Here is a 19790-nt window from a genome sequence, read left to right as displayed (position 1 = left end):
TGGCTGGGGCCAATGTTTACCGACTCCTTACAAAGACCTGGGAAACCCGGAAGGCCGAGGGGAACATAACAAAAGGCAGTCAAATTTTTCAGACACATACAAGGGGGGGGAGGGAGGTGAAGGTACATCACAGAGTTTAAAAAAAAAAAAATGGAATTAAAACCACACACTTCCCCAGAATGTTTTGGAAGTACTCTCATATTTATGAACGGTACTACAAGAATTCCCAAGTTGGCAAAAAACAAAACTACCTCTAATTAAGGTGCGAATGTGAAATCCTGTCTTTGGACCAAGGGTGGGGATGGGGGTGGGGAGAACCTGTGGCTTCCTCATAACAGGAATTGTTTAGGGAAAGCCAAGCATGGGGAGCAGGGTTAACACTGCTTTTCCAAGCTGTCATGAACGGCTGCAATTACATGAAGTTAATTTTAACTTTTGAGGCAATACTACTAGCCACGTAAGGAAAGGAGTATTACTAAATTTTCCGCCTGAACAATTTATGACAACACAAAGGCTATTTATTGGGAAGGATACAGAGCAACCAACCTGAACCCATCTCAACTTGTCAGTTGCAAAAATCTTTTGAGCGTAAGCCCACAGGGAAAGACTGTATGAAGCAAAGCTCTCCTAAGATAATGCACACAAACCAACATAGTCTATTTAATAAAAATATTTAATGCTGCCAAAAAGGTATAAAAATACAGTAGGAATGGCAGTACAATACAAAGTAATCTCTCCTAATTTATTTCTTTTACAACTTTCTACATTTCATACACGCATTAAAAAACATTGAACAGTACATGAAATTAAAGGGTTCTGCAAAGTCTTCTGCTGGTGGGTGCTCTTCATTCCCTGGATGTAAGGTTTACTTTGTAAACAGACAACTGTGAGGCAATCTACAGGTTTTAGCAAGCCTCACTTCAGTTTCCGGAGTGGGTTTCAGGTCTTGCTTTGCACATCAATGGTTCAAAACTTAGAGCTGCAGAATATTCTCAAGTCATGAATACTTAGGTGTCTGTCAATCTTGGCCTAAAACATAAAATAAGAAGTCATCTATTCAATTCGTATTTACCAAACACACGGACGTACAGAGACACACGCAAACATGAAAGGACTAACAGTGAACCAAAAAGGCAACCAAAAAAAAAAATCAATCCAACATAGTCACATCCAACCGCACTAAGGGCTTCACTGGTATTATGGCACAACGACTCAAGTCCTTGATTTTCCAATCGGATGGGTGGTGTGAAGCTGACCCATGTTAAAGCCCCATAATCCACATTCTTCTTCAAGAACTGCTAACTCTGAATTTTCAGGCCATCCTGTCTTACGCAAGAAACGTTCTCCATGCGAGCGATCGACAGACAAACAGGTTTAAAAGAAAGGGATTAAAAAATAAATAAATAAAAGGTACCCACAAGAATTTGGCAAGACTGTTCGGTATGCGCTAGACTTACCAACACTTTGGAATTCAATGCAAAAGTCTAATCCAATTTGGACTTCCAATGTATAACACTGCTAAAAATATTATCAACGTAATGTCTGAACATAAAGTTGGCTTACAGCTTTAAGTCACAGATTGTTAACAGATGTTTTTGTCCTGAAGGAGAATCCTAACAATTACAGCTACAGAACTGCAGAGACATGATACTTCGGTTATTACTAATGTAAAAGAAAAACACACACATAAAATAATTGACAGATTTATTACATTTCATACCAAAAGGTAAAAATCAGTGTTAAACAACGGAGGGAAGGACTGTGCAAAGGCGGTTATTAACCTTATTTCACAACGTATGTAAAGAACTAAACTTCTGGGGAGGTTCATGGTGTTACCACTCTAACGCCTTTCACGACCACCACAAAAACCCAAGTCTAAATGTCCCTCGCTATCCTATCTCCACATACACGCATGGGAGCGCACATCACTGCTACACATCTCGCCAAAACCTTCTAATGCTGAGAATTAGATTTCTTTCTGCCCACTGGCTCCTTCCAACAGGAAGGTGCAACTGTCCCGAGCCCTTCTGGAGTGTTGTCACTAGTCCATTTGGTTCTGAGGGGCCAACGCTGACGGAGAAATGCCTCGCATTCTGCTGAGGAGCCCCTGGGGTGAGAAAACGCTCCATGGACACCCATGACAGAGATCTCCAGCCCTGAACCAAAGTGGCTGTAGGTTCTGACTGCTACAAAATACGTAGTTCCTTCCCATGCTTGCAGAAGGCCTGCTCTTTCAAATCCAGGAACTCCGTGTGACCAGTCAAAAAGAAATCATATGAATGGCTTGGATTACAGGCTATTCATACGATTTCTGGTGTTTTCTGGTTGGAACTGTAGTTCCAACTGTTTCACGCTTTTGTTGTTTGAAAACAAGGCAGGGTGATGGTTCGGCCCAGGGGTCCAGGCTCGGCTCAGGAAGCCTGTGCTCCCTCGGGGTGCCTGGGTTTGACACATGGCCCTGCTCCCGATCCCAGCTTCCCCCACTGGTGCTCTGCCGGGGCGGCAGCGATGACTTAGAAGTGGGGTCTCTGTCTCCCACACGGGAGACCTACACTGAAGCCCTGGCATCCGGTGTCAGTTCCCCAGCCTGCTGCAGGTGTTCACGGAATGAGGCAGTAAATGGGGGGTTGTATTTCTGCCTCTTCGGTAAGTGCAATGTAGAAGCAAGATGATTATTTTGGATCCTAACAGGTGAGAGTGGTTGTCTATATTTTTTCAGCTAAACATCTAGCTCAAATATTCCACAGGAACATAAACTGTGTGACGTACTAGGGAAAGTAGGTGGGGTGTTGTGATTGGAATACTACAGATGGGGCTGAATCTCAGCTCTGGCCTTGACTCACAGGGCCATCTTGGGCAACTTATTTGTCTATCTGAAAACAGGAACAGTGACATCTGCATGGAAGAGGTGTTTTGTGGGTTGGAGTCTGTATTTAAACTGCTGGCACAACTAGGCATGCTCAACATACACTGCTGTTCTTCCCCAGAGGTCGTGTCTTTAAGTGTATCTTTAATACAATTACCAAGATGGAACCATCACCCATGAAACCTGAAATCACTGGGAGGGGCAACCGGCTTATTTGCCCGGCTGGAAAGAAAAGTGAGCCTCCTCTCAGAAATTCTTAATACGTTCATTTGGCTCGGTTTTTGCTGTGTTACTGACAAAAGTAAAATGAGCTGAAGCAAATCAAACGAAGTCTGCTGTGGGTGCTTTCTGTGGAGAATGTGACCTCGCAAGCCTAACCTTCCCTCACTAGACCAGAGCATGGCTGGCTGCCTACAGAGCCCTCCTGCCACGGGCCAGCTCCATCTGGCTGGTGGCAGCCACCCTGCACTTCGTGTCACTTTGGTCTTTTCACAGCAATGTTCCGTGGAAATGAATCAAGGTTATTCACATACTTCTCTATCTCACATTGGAAACGGTGGTAGAGAGAACCTTTCCAAGGACCCTCTCCTCAGGTCACCAACTTGAAATACTGCAAAGTTCTTATAGAAGCCATGTGCAAAACCAAGAGCACCAGCTGTCTGAAAATCGAAGCAAATGAGAGCAACAATGAAGAACAAGTTGATGCTTCTTCAAGAATGATCTCCAAAAAAGGGGGAAAAACAAACATCAGGTGCAACTGTCCCTGCAGCTTCCGCAAACTGCGTCATGCACAACCAGCAATATCCTGAATCTGATAACCCATACTCTACTCTAAATTAAAAGACCAAAACACAGAGAGAACAATGACTTCCCAGAGACGGCCAAGGCTCTTCCAAATGTGTTTTGGTGTGAGGTTTCCAATGCCAAATACAAAGTCATTAGTGCTGGCATTGTAGAGTAGTGCGTAAGGCTATGGCATGTGAGCCGGGTAGGAGCCCAGGTTCAAGTTTCAGCTGTTCCATTCCTAATCCAGCTCCCTGCTAATGGTGTAGTAAATACAGTCAAAGATGGCCCAAGTGTTTGGGCCCCCAATACTCACATGGGAGACCCAGATGAGCATCCTGGGTCCTGGTTGTAGCCTGGCCATGCCTGGCTGTTGCAGCTTATCTGGGGAGTGAACCAGCAGATGGAGGATCATCCCCTCTGTGTATAACTCTTTCAAATAAATAAATACATGTTTAAAATATAACAAAAGTCATTTAAACCAAGCAGAAGTTGCTCACACCACTCTCTGCTTATTCCACGGCTCTGTCCTCGAGTTGAGCAGACAGGGAAAGGATCAACAGTGACAGCGAGGAACAACTTTCCCCAAGACAAGGAGTCTTTCTGAACCCGGACTCAAGGGAGGGAAGCGCTCTGAGGGGAGAGCGACAGTGCTTGTGCAGACTGCTCTGGGGTGTTCTTGGAGCAAATCCCTGCTGCTGAAGGGCAAAATGCAGTAGCCAAAACCATACCATCTTCCCGCATGTATGAAAAACTTTCAAATGTCACCCAAGAAAGAACAACAAAGCTTAAATTCCCAACTCAGGATGTGCCGTGAAAAGGTTGTACTGAGCCCAGGCACACAGGGAACAGTAAATGTGCAGGGTCTGAACTGAGAACTTTTAGGAAGCTGACACAATCTGAGTTTCTTTCTACCCAGGCATGTGGCCATATCCACATACCCAGGGAACAAGAGACAGCTCAACGTCCAGTATGTTCACTGTGTGGGTCTGCTGCTGCTATTAGCACAGAAACACTGCTGGGAGACACAGCTTCGAACAAATCAACCAGGCCCGACATGACAGCCCAGTGACTAAATCCTCGCCTTGCATGTACTGGGATCCCATATGAGCACTGGGTCATATCCCAGCTGCTCTTCTCCCACCTGGCTCCCTGCTTGTGGCCTGGGAAAAGCAGTCGAGGACGGCCCAAAGCCTTGGGACCCTGCACCCGTGTGGGAGACCCGGAAGAAGCTTCTGGCTTCAGATCAGCTCAGCTCTGGCTGTTGTGGCCACTTGGGGTGTGAATCATAGAACGGGAGATCTTTAACCTCCTTCTCTCTGTAAATCTGCCTTTACTATTTAAAAAAAAAAAATTTTTTTAGAATGCATCAATCAAGTCTGAAAACACTGGGAGGAAAATTCAGTGCAACAGGTCAACCCCAAGGTGAGTCATTCAGACAATCACCAAGACCTGTATTTTAGGTCATTAAGACACAGTTCTAGGAGGGAAGGCATGGGGAGGGGATGCGGGAATCCGAGAGCCTATGAAACTGTGTCATAAAATGAAATCAAATACATGAAAACAAACAAACAAACCAACAAGGCACAGTTCTAGCACATAGCAACAGATTAGATTTCTCATTTACTTATGAGAGTCCATGCCTTTCTCATCCAAAAACATGCAAGCCAGGGCTGGTGTTGTGGAGCTGCACGTGAGGCCATGCCTGAGAGAGAGCCGACTCATGCCTGGTCGCTCCATTTCTAATCCAGCTCCCTGCTAATGGGCTGGGAAAAGCAGACGAAGATGGCCCACACACTCGGGCCCGTGCCACCCACAGGGGAGATCCAGATGAAGCTCCCGGCTTCAGCCTGACCTCATCCAGACACATGTCTGTTTCTGTCTCTCTTTCATGTAAACAAAACCTTTTAAAAAGCAAACAAACTAAAACAAAACATCAAACACCAAAACAGGGCCTGGCGTGGCAGCCTAGTGGTTAAAGTCCTCACCTTGAATGCACCAGGATCCCATGTGGGCTCTGGTTCTAATCCCGGCAGCTCACTTCCCATCCAGCTCCCTGCAGTCAGCCTGGGAAAGCAAGGACGGCCCAAGGCCTTGGAACCCTACACCCGCGTGGGCGACCTGGAAGAGGCTCCCGGCTTCAAATCAGAGCAGCTCTGGCCGTTGCGGCCACTTGGGGAATAAATCATCAGACTGAAGGTCTTCCTCTCTGTCTTTCCTGCTCTCTGTATCAATCTGACTTTCCAATAAAACTAACTAAATCTTTTTAAAGGAACAGTTTAAAAAAAAAACAAAAAACCAACGTCAAATAAGGTCTTCTTGAAAGTAAAGGAGCCTTTATTAACTGTTAATAGATAGTTGAGAATGCGTAACATGCATAACCTTTTCTGCTATGTACCCAGCTCCAAACTCCGGACAGAGGCACCCGGGACAGCCAGATGAAGGTCAGCCTTGACTTCCTCTCTGGGAGTGTGCAACAAACGGTATGTATACTATACATGGTGTATATCCTACACTATACTATATATAATATAGCAAAGAATAATATACAGACACAATTGCTTACTATTTATCTATATTTATGGATTTATCTACATAGGGTACATATCTACATATATTTGGTTCTTAGCAGACTGCATTAAAAATATTTTTATCAAAGTAACAATCAAGATGGACTAGATTATTTCCACATGTACATCAGCAGGCAATTTGGAAAAGTAAGAGCTCATTACATCCGCAATGGCCAACAAAAACATTCTAATATTGCCAGGCCCTGGTCTTTGTTTATATGGAGATATTTTTCTAAAAGAGAAATGACCCAATTTCTAAAAATAATAAATCTTTTTTCAATGACAGCACCACAAAAGTAAAACCATGGTGTCTCAGGATGATTACCGCTTGAATAACAACACCTACCTCATCAGCTGGCTGCGGGGATTGACTAGGACAATGTAAGAGAAGTGCTTAGCACGGTGCTTGGCACCTTGTAAATGACCAATCCAGGACAGCCACCATCACCTTGAACTGATGCTGAAAGCAGAGAGGGAACTGAAAATAAACCCAAGGAGTGTTCTTCGTTTTCAATTCCATGTATACTGGCTGATCCATATCATCAACTCTAATGGACCAGTTACAAGTTACTGAGGAGTCAGAATCCGTGCTTTGTTCAGCACAGCTCTTGTTAGAAGAAAACCACCAGCAAGGTTTGTTGTTTTTCATTTCCTTTCTTGTTCAAGAAACAAACTTGTTAGAAAAATCTCTAAGATAAATCTTTGAAAATTTACCAATAGCCTGAAGGATATATGGTTTTTATTTACTTATTTATTTAGACACAAAACCATTAAAGTTCCCTGTCTTCCTCCAGCAGCTAGCAGCGCGCGCAGGACCAGGGACCCTGTCTGTGTCTGCCTCTCTGACCCGCACACTGCATTTAAAGGCCAAGATGACAGCTGTGGGCACCAGGCCCCACCACCATGCGTCTGCGCTAAGATGACAGCTGTGGGCACCACGCCCCACCACCATGCGTCTGCGCTAATTAGTAGATGGTGCCTACTTAACACTCTAACACTTCCTTGGTCCACACCATGTGCAGGACCTGCTGGGAGTGGGGAGACACGTGATTCCGGAAGAAAGTTCACCAACAGATTACTACATTGAACTTGACTTTTAAAAAACATAGCAACTAACACATCCAGGAAGGACAACAGCAGACAAAAAGCAAAGCTGAAATGCTGAGTCCAGCACAGGTGCTGGGGCTATCCTTATCCATGTGTTTCCTGTAAGGAGGCTTTCCCTCTTTACTGAAAGCACAGCCACCTTCCCTGGCAGCATATGGCCTACCCACATCGGACTTGCACAGTTCACATACTATATTGTAGCGAGATAAACCAACGCCAAGTGAAATAAAAGATTTTAAACCAATACCATCCTAAAGCCAGAGGGTCTCGATGCCTGAACACACGCCTAACGCAGACGAAAAACGGCCCTCTTATCCCCTCTCTGTATCAAGGTCATGTGACACAGTAATACTGAAATCAGGACTCAGGCATGTGTTATGTCAATCTTATTTAATGTGCAGTACCACCTACATCCTGCTTTCACACTTGCAGTACAAACTAACATATCAAATCAATTCAAAATATCATATATACCAATGGTTTTCAAACTGCTTTTCAATGAGAAGTGCTCTGCATAAAATAACCGAGCCTTATGCAGAAATCCAATGTGCTGCAAGAAGCAATGCAGAGATGCTGTGGTTGGAAATGAAAGCTGCAGGCCTGCCGTCGCCCTGTGCCCTCACACAAACCCAGGAGCAGAGTTTGAAAACCATGGAAATGACGGACACTGGCCATGTCTCTCAGCAAGTAAATTTGAGGCAACTATTTCAAGCCAAACAAGTCAAGCATGAAACGGAATGTTGGACACAGAGAAAGCTAGCACTCAAACCAGCAGAGAGTCTCATTACACAGCACGCTGGAACAAGAGCCATTCAGAAGCCAAAGGGACCGGGAAGGATCTGCATACGGTCTACTCTGTCACTGAAGTTTTAGAAAGAACATGAAAACACTCTTGCTTCAAAACTTCAGTCTAATAAACCAAAATCATGGATCCTAAAATGTGGCTAACTTGCCTCGCAAATCCTAATTTACCAATTATAAATTGAGGGTAACAACATCAAAATCTTCATGGAAAATGGACAGTATCAGTGAGGGGTTTTACAGAATCGACTTCTTTATAACGACTTACCCAACTGTTATCCGACTAACCCAGAAAGAGAATTTTCCTTCAGAAATATTTTTATGAAAACTTTGATTAAAATAGGGAAAATTGTAGGACATAAAGGAAATGCAAATATGTAGTAGAAATGGCTTATTTAGAGCTCTAACTGGTTATATCAAACTTCTCTCCAGGGAAACGCTGAATCAACATACAATTTATTTCATTATGGTAACAGATTTCAAATTGAGCTTTTTAAAAAGTACATTTAGCTACAAAATTAAGCTTAAATAGGTATTTATAAAATATATTCACCCTGAAATGGTAGAGAATATAAAGTGTTGATGGCCATGTCAATAGTACATCGTACATTATACACAAGAATGTAAAGGTCATTTTCTTTGCATTAGTAATGCAGATTAAACCACAATGTTTATTGCTTGTATCGAGTGCAGGTTGAGATCCAGACAGCCTCCAAAACCAAATCCTTGTGATAAAGGATCTCTCGGTGTTGGTCAGGTGAAACACTTAAGTCTGACAGGTAGGAATACAGCTGCAAAATGGACCAGTTTGGAACAAACACAAGTGTCTTTATTTTGGATAGCTGCTTACAGTTTGGGCTTGAGGAACCTGCAGTGAAGAGTCCTGAGATGTTGGCCTGGGGCTGCGGGATCTCCTGGGGCTGAGGTCTAGCCTACTGCACCATTTGGGGGCTGAGGGGGCTCACTGCTAACAAATTCCCTGCGGTTAATGCAGCACTGTCAGCTACCAGCGCAGAAGCTTACCTGGCAACACGGACTGTTTATTTATAGGGCATTTTGTTGAAAAAACAGTGTCCAGCCAACCAGAGCGCCAACCAAAATGACTGACACAAACCCCATCCTAGTGATAAAAGGCTGCCAATATAACCACCTTTTCCTTTTTCGTTCAGTCTCATTTAGCCTCTGTTTCATCTGCTGCACCTTCTGCGCCGTGGTGGCTTTTCTGTCCTCTCGCATGCGTTTCCGTAGAACACTGCGAACAGAGAAAAACAAATGAAAGGCAGTGTGTGTGTGCAGGATCTGCACTAACACAGAAGTTCGAGCACAAACCCCAAGCCCCATGCTCCCTCACGGTATTTTTCATCTTACTGTAACCCTGGAATTCAAAAGGGAAAATGCCTCACATTCTAAATTGGCTCAGGGATGTACTCTTTATAACTCAGCAACATCTCCCGGCACAGTTTCACATTAGTAAGTACTTGTTGTAGCAGGACCTGAAAAATCACCAAGGTACTTGCTTTCTTGAAAGATGAATTGGTGATTGCTGGTATTGACTGGTTGACTGATTGACTGATTTTTTTGCTAAGTAGCAAGCAGAAGACACTGGTCTCCCCCACACCTGACTGTCTTTGATGTATCACAAAGCTCCCTGGCAAAGGTTATCTAATTATGATGGCTACTTATTCTTTCATTTGCCCACACATATTTCTAGCTCCTATTTTCCTCCTCAATATAGAATTTTTACTTCAAAAGAAGCTCCTGACCCCCAAGATACTAGGTCCTAAAATAATGTTTTGAAAAGGAAGCAAATGTTAACAAATAAATTACTACTTCTTGCGTTTAAAGATAGAAATAGAAAACGCACAGGGGCTGGTGTCACAGTGCGGTGGGGTCACTCTGTCAGAGGACCAGTCTGTTTGTGCCCAGGCTGCTGTGTTTTGAGCAGCTTCCTGCTCATGTGCCTGAGAAGGCAGCGGAAGACAGCCCATGTGCTTAGGCCCCCTGCCACCCCGGGGGGGGGGGGCAGAATGTGGAGTTCTTTTTTTTTTTTTTTAAAAAAAAAGATTTATTTTTATTATTTTTTATTGGAAAGGCGGATATACAGAGAGGAGAGACAGAGAGGAAGATCTTCCCTCCGATGATTCACTCCCCAACTGAGCGCAACGGGCCGATTCTGAAGCCAGGAGCCTCTTCCGGGTCTCCCACGCGGGTGCAGGGTCCCAAAGCTTTGGGCCGTCCTCGACTGCTTTCCCGGGCCACAGGCAGGGAGCTGGATGGGAATTGGGGCTGCCGGGATTAGAACCGGCGCCCATATGGGATCCCGGGCGTGCAAGGCGAGGACCTTAACCACTTGCGCCACCGCGCCGGGCCCAGAATGTGGAGTTCTTGTCTCCAACCGCTCTACTGTCACCACTGAGGACTAAATCAGTGGATGGAAGATCTCTCTCTTTGGCTTTCAAACAAATGATTAAATAACGAATTTTAAACACTCACAAAATCATCTCCTCCTTTTTACATATTATCTGTATTATGGCAAAAGTTTACATTTTCCTACCCCCAAATTAAACATTACTGTCACAATAACTTTTGCTCTGAACAAATAGCTTGGTTAAAAGTCCTGAATATCTTTTTGGTCTTTACTGCATGTAAGACACAACCTTTTTTCTTGGTTAAAGTGTTTAACATGAGCCAACCCTGAGGAACAATAATGAGAATAAGCCAGATGGTGGGGCGTTCCATCTTTGTGCACAGGACTTAAAAAATACTACAGTCAAGCAAGGGAAAGCAGGTAGTGGAGAACAGATTAAAGCAAACCAAAGAATTCTACCACCCAAACAGTGTGTGGATGATCGCTGACAAGACCCCAAATGAGTTTATTTGAACAGCTGTAGAGACTGGGACCCTGAAAACGTCTGAACATCATGTGAATGCCTACACAATCTTCAAGTACATTAAAATACAATGACACTATATACTTTCAGCGTAATAAGCCAAGTGTGCTTTTCAGACAATCAGAAAAATTTCCATGTGGCATCTACAAAAGAGGGTCCTTGAAGGGCTCACGGTAAAGCCTAGCATTGCTTTCAAAAAAATCCTTGCATCAAAATCAATTCATTTTTAAATTCCACTTCTCATAAACCTTTTGAAGTATGACAGTATCAGGATATCTTTTTTTTTTTTTAATGTATTTTTATTGCGAAGTCAAATATACAGAGAGGAAGAGAGACAGAGAGGAAGATCTTCTGTCTGATGATTCACTCCCCAAGTGACCACAACAGCCAGTGCTGTGCCAATCCGAAGCCAGGAGCCAGGAATCAGGAGTTTCCTCCAGGTCTCCCATGTGGGTGCAGGGTCCCAAGGCTATGGGGCCATCTTTGACTGCTTTCCCAGGTCACAAGCAGGGAGCTGGATGGGAAGTGGGGGCTGCCAGGATTAGAACCGGTGTCATATGGGATCCCGGGGCATTTAAGGCGAGGACTTCAGCCACTAGGCAACCACGCCGGACCCAGTATCAGGATATCTTACTGCTATTTGTTAATTTATCTGAGTTTCTTTTAAAAGATTTATGTATTTGAAAGGCAGAGTCACAGAGTGGGAGAGATGTGATACTCCATGTGCTGGTTACCTTTCCAAAAGGCCTAAATGGCTTAGACTGGGCCTGGACTCCCCGCCTGCGTCTCCCATGTGGGTGGCAGAGGTCGTGCACTTGGGTCATCTTCTGCTGCCTTCCCAGGTGCAATATCAAGGAGCAGGAATGGCAGTGGAGTAACTGGAATTCAAGCTAGTCTACAGGATGCTGGCTTAACCTGCAGTGACACAGTGCTGGCCCCTCTGCTCATTTCTTTAATTAATGCCGGAGGGAATGTAGAACATTACTGGACAGTTTCTCAAAATGGTAAACAGAGACCTATATCTACAAGTCACACCAAATCTGTCCAAACTTATTAAAGATTAATACAATCTTTAAAAAAAAAGTTAAGTACAGGGTTACTACAGAATGCAGCAATGTTCCTTCCAGGTCTTCACTCAAGGACAGCAGGGTGAATGGCACGCGACCCACCCCAGAACCTTCTGCTCCCCAGGACTGACTTCCTGTCCTAAGGAGTTTTCGCTCTTCTCTAAACTTGTTCCAAATTTGTTCCCTACAAAAACAGAAAACCTTCCCTCCCCTCTGGTCCCTCCGTTGCTAACCTATCCAATTCTCTCAGCTCTCAGGCTGCACTTTTGCCCTCCACGCCTAGGGATTCCACATCCACGGATTGAACTACACATGGATGAAATGTGCAGGCATTCTGTTCCTGCCATTATCCCCGAAACTGAGTAGAGCAACTGCATGGTATTTATATTGTATTAGTTATTATATGTAAGCTAGAGAGGATTTAAAAGCTACAGGAGGGAATGTGTGGGCTATATGCAAATATTACATGTTATATTAGGAACTTGAACCTTCATGAGTTTTGTTACATCTAGGAATCCTGGAACAATCCCCACGGACACCAAAGAACAGTATAGAACTATTCTTGGATGTCTGAATTTTGTCTGAATATCAGTTACAAAGAATTGTCAAAGGTATACCCAGAATTCACTCTTTGATCTCAAAACTCGGTATGAAAAAATATGCACATATTTTCTAACAAATAAATCCGTGTTCAAGTCCAGGCTACCTATCCATCCATCCTGAAGTAGACAGGAAGTGTTAATCCTCCATGGGTCTCTAACCTGCCCTCGCTAGGTGCCCAGAATCGTATCGCCACATTCCACTGTATATGAAATCTTTAATATATTATTTTTGATTTTATGGCAGCATAGAGGTGATTAGAATTTGTATCTTGTATTTACAGTAACATCAATTGCCATACATGCTCAATATGATTAAATAATTACATCACAAGGTGTAGTAACTGTGTAACAGAGACTATCATATCAAGATGTGAACATACAGTGCAGTGTGTGTCTTTACTTCCAGACAGACATGGACTCCCAATGAAACTGTTAAATATATTCTGACAATAGGATGCTGGACACTCTGCCATTGTCCATGCCCACAATGTAAGGATACACTTAAATAGCAGAATGACGGACTTTATGACTGCTTATGTAGGACTATACTATTGTAATAATATAGTGGAAATCAGTGGTGCAAGAGAGGGGATTTTGGGAAGGGGTAAAAGGAATCCCAGAGCCTATGGAATTGTATCATAAAATAAAAAATAAAATTAAAAAAAAAATCATAGATTATATGATTAGGAAGTTGGCACTTTAAATGCTATGTAAGAGTTTTAAAGAGTTGGGTTTTTTTGTTCTTTTTTTGTTTGTTTGTTTTTGTATTTGGGGAAAACTGGTTATGATTCTTGATAGGGCTGGGAACATATAACTTTTATCACTTAAAATATTGAAATAGAAAGTTAGTACTTTCCAAAAATGCAGTATATAATTCAGGATTGAACTTAGAAACACAAAGGCATGCTATCTATCTATCTATCCATCCATCCAATCATTTATCCATAAAAGGCAGAGACATCTTTCATTTACTGATTTACTCCTCCAATTTCCTGTAACAGACACTGCTGGGCTGGGCTACAGTCAGCAGACACAACCTCTCTCCTATGTGATGGCTAAACATCCACCACTGAGCCGTACTCTGTGGGCTCCCAGATGAGTTAGCAGGAAGCTGGATCGGAAGCACAGCAAGGACTCACTGTGACATGGATTGTAGGTGTCCCAAGTGGCACCTTAACTGCTGTGCCAAACATCCTCTGCCTTATGTAGTTTAAGAGTACTATTCTAGAGGATGGGTTATTTCCAATTTGTGATCCAACAAAATCTTTTGTCACTTAGCTGGGCCTAAGCAAATTATTTCTATGTAGTACCCTGCCGATTGAGCCTAGCCAGGTTTTTTGCACATATTCTTGCAATTTAGACTACACAGAAAGTCTCCTGTGGACCCTTATCCGTGGGAAATCCTACGTAATTTCTGACAGACTCAGCAGACTTCTGCCAACACGTGCCTTGGCAGGCATGTTGTATGCTGTGCTAACAAGTGGGAGACGAGGCTCAAGAATTTTCATTTAGCCACGCTGCGATCCAATCTCAGTCATGTGGCTTTATGGGTTGTGTGATAACAAGCAATACTGGCTGTCAAATTAAGATTCCAGTTTCCACTATGAAATACCTTATCATCCCAACAAAGCAAAAACATACACATAAATTTATCTATATACACAACATGCATGTGTATGCGCAATTTATATATAATATGAACACATACAAAACTAGGTTAGAATATTCATAGCCAACTATTGGCAATTTCCAATAATTTCTATTCTATTCTTTAAAACACATTTTTTTATAACCCAATAACTGATTTCACAGCTATGAGATTTGATCTTCACTTTGACAAACACCGCTCTGGAGGATATTCAATTATGATGAAGACAAGAAAGTATTACCTTCTATTCTTTTGATGGCTGGAACTTAAGTCAAATTATATCTTGCTCTAGGAGTACTTCTGATATAAAGCTAGCTATCAATATTAAAATTTACCAGAGAAGGCAAGCATTTGGAATAGTGGTTAAGACAGCGTCTGAGAGGTCTGCATCCCGCATCCAAGTGTGTGAGCTGCAGTCAGCTCCCAATGCCAGTCTCCCACTGCTGCAGCAGGAGGCAGTACGGGAGTCTGGACTGACCTCCAAGCTCCTAGCTTTGGCCTGATCCAGATGCCATGCTGGGACAGGAATTTTACTTTGTCTAAATCCTTCTGTTTCGCTTACTTTCAAATACAGAGGAATTTTGAAAAACTTAGTGGGACTCAACAACAAAACTTTTAATGGTCTTTTGTGCAACTGACCCTAACCTTTCCTTCTCTGCCTGTGTCAGCCACAGATGGTCTTTCAGTTAGCTCACCTATTAGAAACCTTATTTCTTTGTTGGGACAGTCCCTCTGCTTTCGAGCATACACCAGTCCGTCACAGGGAAGACAACAAGAGAAAAAACCAACCATGTGAACACATCACGTACACATGAAGACACTCTACCACAGCTCTGAATGGTTTCAAATAACCTCTGAATACTTAAAGTTGGACAAGGATGGAAAGGCACAGAAATGAGCCCAGTATGCGTGGGCCACTGTAACCCACATGGAAGACCTGGAAGGAACTCCTGGTTGTGGCCTGGCCTAACCTTGGCTATGGTGGCCATCTAGAGGGAGCCACAGGATAGAAGCCCTCTCTCATTCTCTCTTTCTCCTTGTAACTCTTTCAAATAAATACATAAATCTTAAGAAGTTGCAATTTAAAGCTAAAAAGAGGATAAACAACTTTATACTTTCACTTATCCTACAAGTCATAAACAGTAAGTAACATCACTAAATTGTGATGGATTCTGGAAATGAAATGAATGAATGAATTGGATTCTGAAAATGAAATGGCTTTTATAAAATTTCAGAAATATAATTTTGATATAAGGAAAATATAAGAATGAAGCTATAAGGTCCAGGGGATGCTTATTTACTATCCCAAATCTCAGTCTTAACAAACGACTTCAATATGGAACTTCTTACAATGAAAAGTATATTTGACTTCCTCCCCCTAAAAAAAAATAATAATAAGTTATTCAGGGCCCAGCACAATAGTCTAGTGGCTAAAGTCCTCGCCTTGCACGTGCCAGAATCCCATATGGGCACCAGTTCCCATTTAGCTCTCTGCTTGTGGCCTGGGAAAGCAGTTGAGAAGGGCCCAAGGCCTTGGGATCCTGTACCCATGTAGGAAATCCAGAAGAAGTTCCTGGCTCCTGGATTTGGACCGGCTCAGCTCTGGCTGTTGCGCCACTTGGGGAGTGAATCAGTGGATGGAAGATCTTCCTCTCCTCCTCTTGTATATCTGACTTTCCAATAAAAATTTAAAAATAAGTCTTAAAAAAAGTTATTCAGAGATAAAAAAAAAAGACATACATCTTAGAACACCAGCTTTCTAATGTGTGTGTAAGATAACTACAGCCCTAGAAATACAGGTTTTTTTTTTTTTTTTTTAATTTAAAAAATCTCGGGCTCAGCACTGTGGCACGGTGGGTTAAAAACCTCTATCTGCAGTGCCGGCAACCCATGTGCGTGCTGGTTCAAGGACTTCCACGCAAGCTCCCTGCAGAAGGCAATGGAATACGGCCCAAGTCGCTGGGCCCCTGCATCCTCATGGGAAACCTGGATAGATTTTCAGGCTCCCAGCTTCAGGTGGGCCCAGGCCGTGCTTTTGTGGTCACCTGGGGAGTGAACCAGTGGATGTAACATCTCTCTCTCTAACTCAGCCTTTTAAATAGATAAATATTAAAAAACAAAACCCTTTTGAATGATTACACAGTTACACGGTTAGCATGAAAAAAGGATAATATGGCACTTTATCTAATTTTTTTAGAAAAACGCTTTTTGCCTGCAGTAATAGAATTAGTTAAACTCTTGTAATTTTATTAGTAACTATACAGGTGGCAAGTATTCAAATCACTTAGTTACTGTATTTGTACATTTTAGCACCTAATCATAGTAACTTGTACTCTTTTTCAACATTATTTATAAACAGAAGCTTTATTTAGTTATAAACAGAAGTTCATTTATTTTTCAACTTGCTTATAAAATTGCCTTTTTCGTACAACTCAAAAAATTATTGAGAACAAATATGTAACACCTACTATCTAAATATTAATTCAACAGACAGCTAATGTACATTGCTTCCTGTCCATTGAATTTTTCAAGCAGAAAGCCTCATTTGCTATGGCATGTACTACCAGGAGGCTTACCTCTCGCTGTCCTCCACAGCTTCTTGCGTTTTAGATGAAAGCCCTGTACATCGGTCACCCGCCAGCTTCTCTTCTTCTAGAACTACCCGGCTCCCATTGTACTTTTCAGTCATTATTTTGTTTGATGAATGATCAAAAGCAGGAGATACATCTTCCTTTGAGAGTTCTTTCCACCGTTTCTAAAGAGGGAGGAGAAATGAGAAAATAGTGCACATGCTAAAATTTTGGCATCCCTTATGAATTGAAATTCTACATTCAAGTTTGAAGAGAATTCTGTAATGCTGAAACATGAATGAAAATCAGTAAGATATATCATACCACAGTACTTTTTACAACTATGCCTAAATTTAATAAATAACAAATCATTTAATTATTTATGTATGTCAGCACGTACCTGAATATAACTTTAATAAAAGTCTAGTGGCCTTTTAACACTTTGAGACAAACTATGGCCTCACTAAAATTCAGTTAGTAAGAAGTTAGATTTGTGCTCAACTCTTCATACGCCCTAATCCACGGTGTGTAATGTAAAGTATAAACAGTCCAGCCGCTGGATGTGATCTGAGGCAGGCCCTAGTCATGCCAATTGGGTCGTCCCTCATAGGTATACCAGCAACTCCAGAATGCCAGCGTACCAGTAGGCTGGGCAAGCAGCTTCTCAGGCATGCCTCAACTTCAGAGGGGGTGATCACAGAAAGCGGGAATCATACAGAGACAAACGTTAGTTTTTCTCTGAAAGAGGATGTTAGCCCCCTCCTACAGCCTTGGTGGAGCTCAATGCATGTCCAGCAGGCTAAGTCACCTTTGCTTCACCATCACTTCCTAGTAACAACGGCAAGGAAGAGGTACAAGGGGTGTCCGTACCCACCGAGGTGGAAGTTACCACTGCACAGGCCAGAGAAAGAAAGGAAAAATAAACCAGGAGTATGACTTCTCAACTGCTACGAGGGCTGGGAACCCAACAGCCATCCATGCCCTGGAAGTCAGCAGTGAAGAGGCAGAGCAGGGGAGGCAATGGCTTTCATGACTTATGACTGACACTGACCCAAATTACTTGCTGTGGACAAAGGGCAGTCCCCTTGGAGGACACCACCATGGAAACAAGCTATTTTGGATCAAGTTAACAAAGAAAACACTACTAGACTAGCTAAGCAGAATAATGACTTTGAACAGCGTTGTAACACTGCAACTCAAACATCTCTGGAACTTATAAAATATTCATGCCCTAGAGGAACTACTTTTATACAAAACCGTGCCATTAAAAGCAACGCCTGCATATTTAATTTCTAAAACTCCTGGAAAACTCACTCATTCCCTAGATAAACTGATTTCTAATGTGCCCCATTATTATCATATAACAGAGGAATGGAAAAAAAAGCATTTTACCAGCCCCACCTTTCCTAGAAATGGCTATTTTACTTAACTGCATAATAAACATTTGTTTTAGATCAGCTAATTTACAAAATATTCAGAGTGTGAAATTGTGTACTCTGTGTTGCCTGGAAGATGGCAGACAGTGACAAGCACAATTTGTGCAATGTGGCCGGAGTGCAGGGAGCATGGACTCCAGGGGAAAGACATGAAGCTGGACAGGAGGCTGACCTCTACCTGAGGAATCCAGCCAGCAGTCACAGAAGCCCAGACCATGCACCGAGGGATGGGACATTTTCATTCTCAATGACTGTGTCAATCTTCTTCCTTTTGTCTCACAGTTCACAGCCGGAAAGGCATTACTGTCACACCCCTTGTGCAGATGAGTCCAGAGATTTTAGGCTACTTGCCTCAAGTTGTGTAGCAAGAGCAGGGCAAAATTTAACCCAGATGGTTGCGCTGACAATCTTGTAATCCCTCCTAATGCTGTCTGTCTCTGAAAAGCTCAACAATTTCAGACATAGGATAAAGAAAGCACCCAATAAACACGTTCAGCTGTCTCCACAATTCATGTTGGTCGAGTTTTGAAGTTTCCATTTTTTTACTGAGACCCAGTTACAACAACCTGGCCTTGTTCTCGGACAACACTCAACAATGTCAATGAACAAGAACACCCCAAAAATCCAGCCTCACTGGACCACTTCCCAGTACATGCAGCAAATTCAGCATTTGTCAATAAGAAAGGCACTCAGCAAAGTGGTAGGATGGAGGAGGGAGCTGTTTGATGGTAGCGAGCTTTCAAAAATTGACTCTGCCATGTGTGTGTGCAGCAAACTTAAAGTATCTACTCTTCTCCGATACAAAAGTGAGCAGGCAGTCATGAGTCACCTGTCGCAGCTTGTCACCACGGAAGTGTGAAGCCAAGGGATTTGACTGCACTAAATAACAGTTTCCTGTGAGTTCCCATGTGCAAGTCTGGCATGGTTTCACCTTTCTAAAGCTGTACTCATACTGAAGCACACTTCATGTGTGTAACGCCCCACTCAGTCTGGAATCCCCTCTCCATCCAGTTCTCCCACGAAAGAAAGCACCTTCAAGACTGAAGCGATGCAACGAAACTTGGAAACACAGTGACATTTGTTAGAAGTTTATCATTTCACATTTAATATCTTATTAGTAGGATCAGATTATTAACTTTAGATCTTACAGCATCAGTCTGAATTGCTGAACTAGATTATTCAACCCAGGCTGTCCAGTCCTGACACTGGGAGTTTGCCAAGAAACATGTGGCAATACCAGCAACTATCTTATGTATTTATGCCTCAAAGTGTATCAGAGGACAATCGGAAATTACGTAATTTACAAAGGTAGGTCAGGTCACTGCAAATTTCCTGTAGAATATATGCTACATGACTGTAATTACACACACACATATATCAATTAAGATACAATCACTGTATGGGTGGGTGTTTGTGGAGACGTTGGGGGTCAGCTTCTGCTTTTGGCTA

The 19790-nt window shown here is 42.8% G+C and overlaps 2 long non-coding RNA genes across 2 annotated transcripts; both read right to left on the bottom strand.

The window, feature by feature from the left end:
• Positions 1–655: 655 nt before the first annotated feature.
• Positions 656–17278, bottom strand: LOC121167802. The gene is made up of 3 exons (XR_005885648.1): positions 16912–17278; positions 9278–9379; positions 656–1029 (listed from the first exon to the last, which is right to left on the bottom strand). It is a non-coding gene; the product is annotated as an uncharacterized LOC121167802 (long non-coding RNA).
• Positions 10504–15646, bottom strand: LOC121167803. Its single transcript, XR_005885649.1, has 3 exons — positions 15637–15646; positions 14634–14635; positions 10504–11012 (listed from the first exon to the last, which is right to left on the bottom strand). It is a non-coding gene; the product is annotated as an uncharacterized LOC121167803 (long non-coding RNA).
• Positions 17279–19790: the final 2512 nt, after the last annotated feature.

This window comes from Ochotona curzoniae, unplaced genomic scaffold (genome assembly GCF_017591425.1).
Source record: "Ochotona curzoniae isolate NIBS_2020 unplaced genomic scaffold, NIBS_Ocur_1.0 patch432, whole genome shotgun sequence".
Taxonomy (NCBI): domain Eukaryota; kingdom Metazoa; phylum Chordata; class Mammalia; order Lagomorpha; family Ochotonidae; genus Ochotona; species Ochotona curzoniae.
This window is presented reverse-complemented; position numbering and strand designations above follow the sequence as displayed.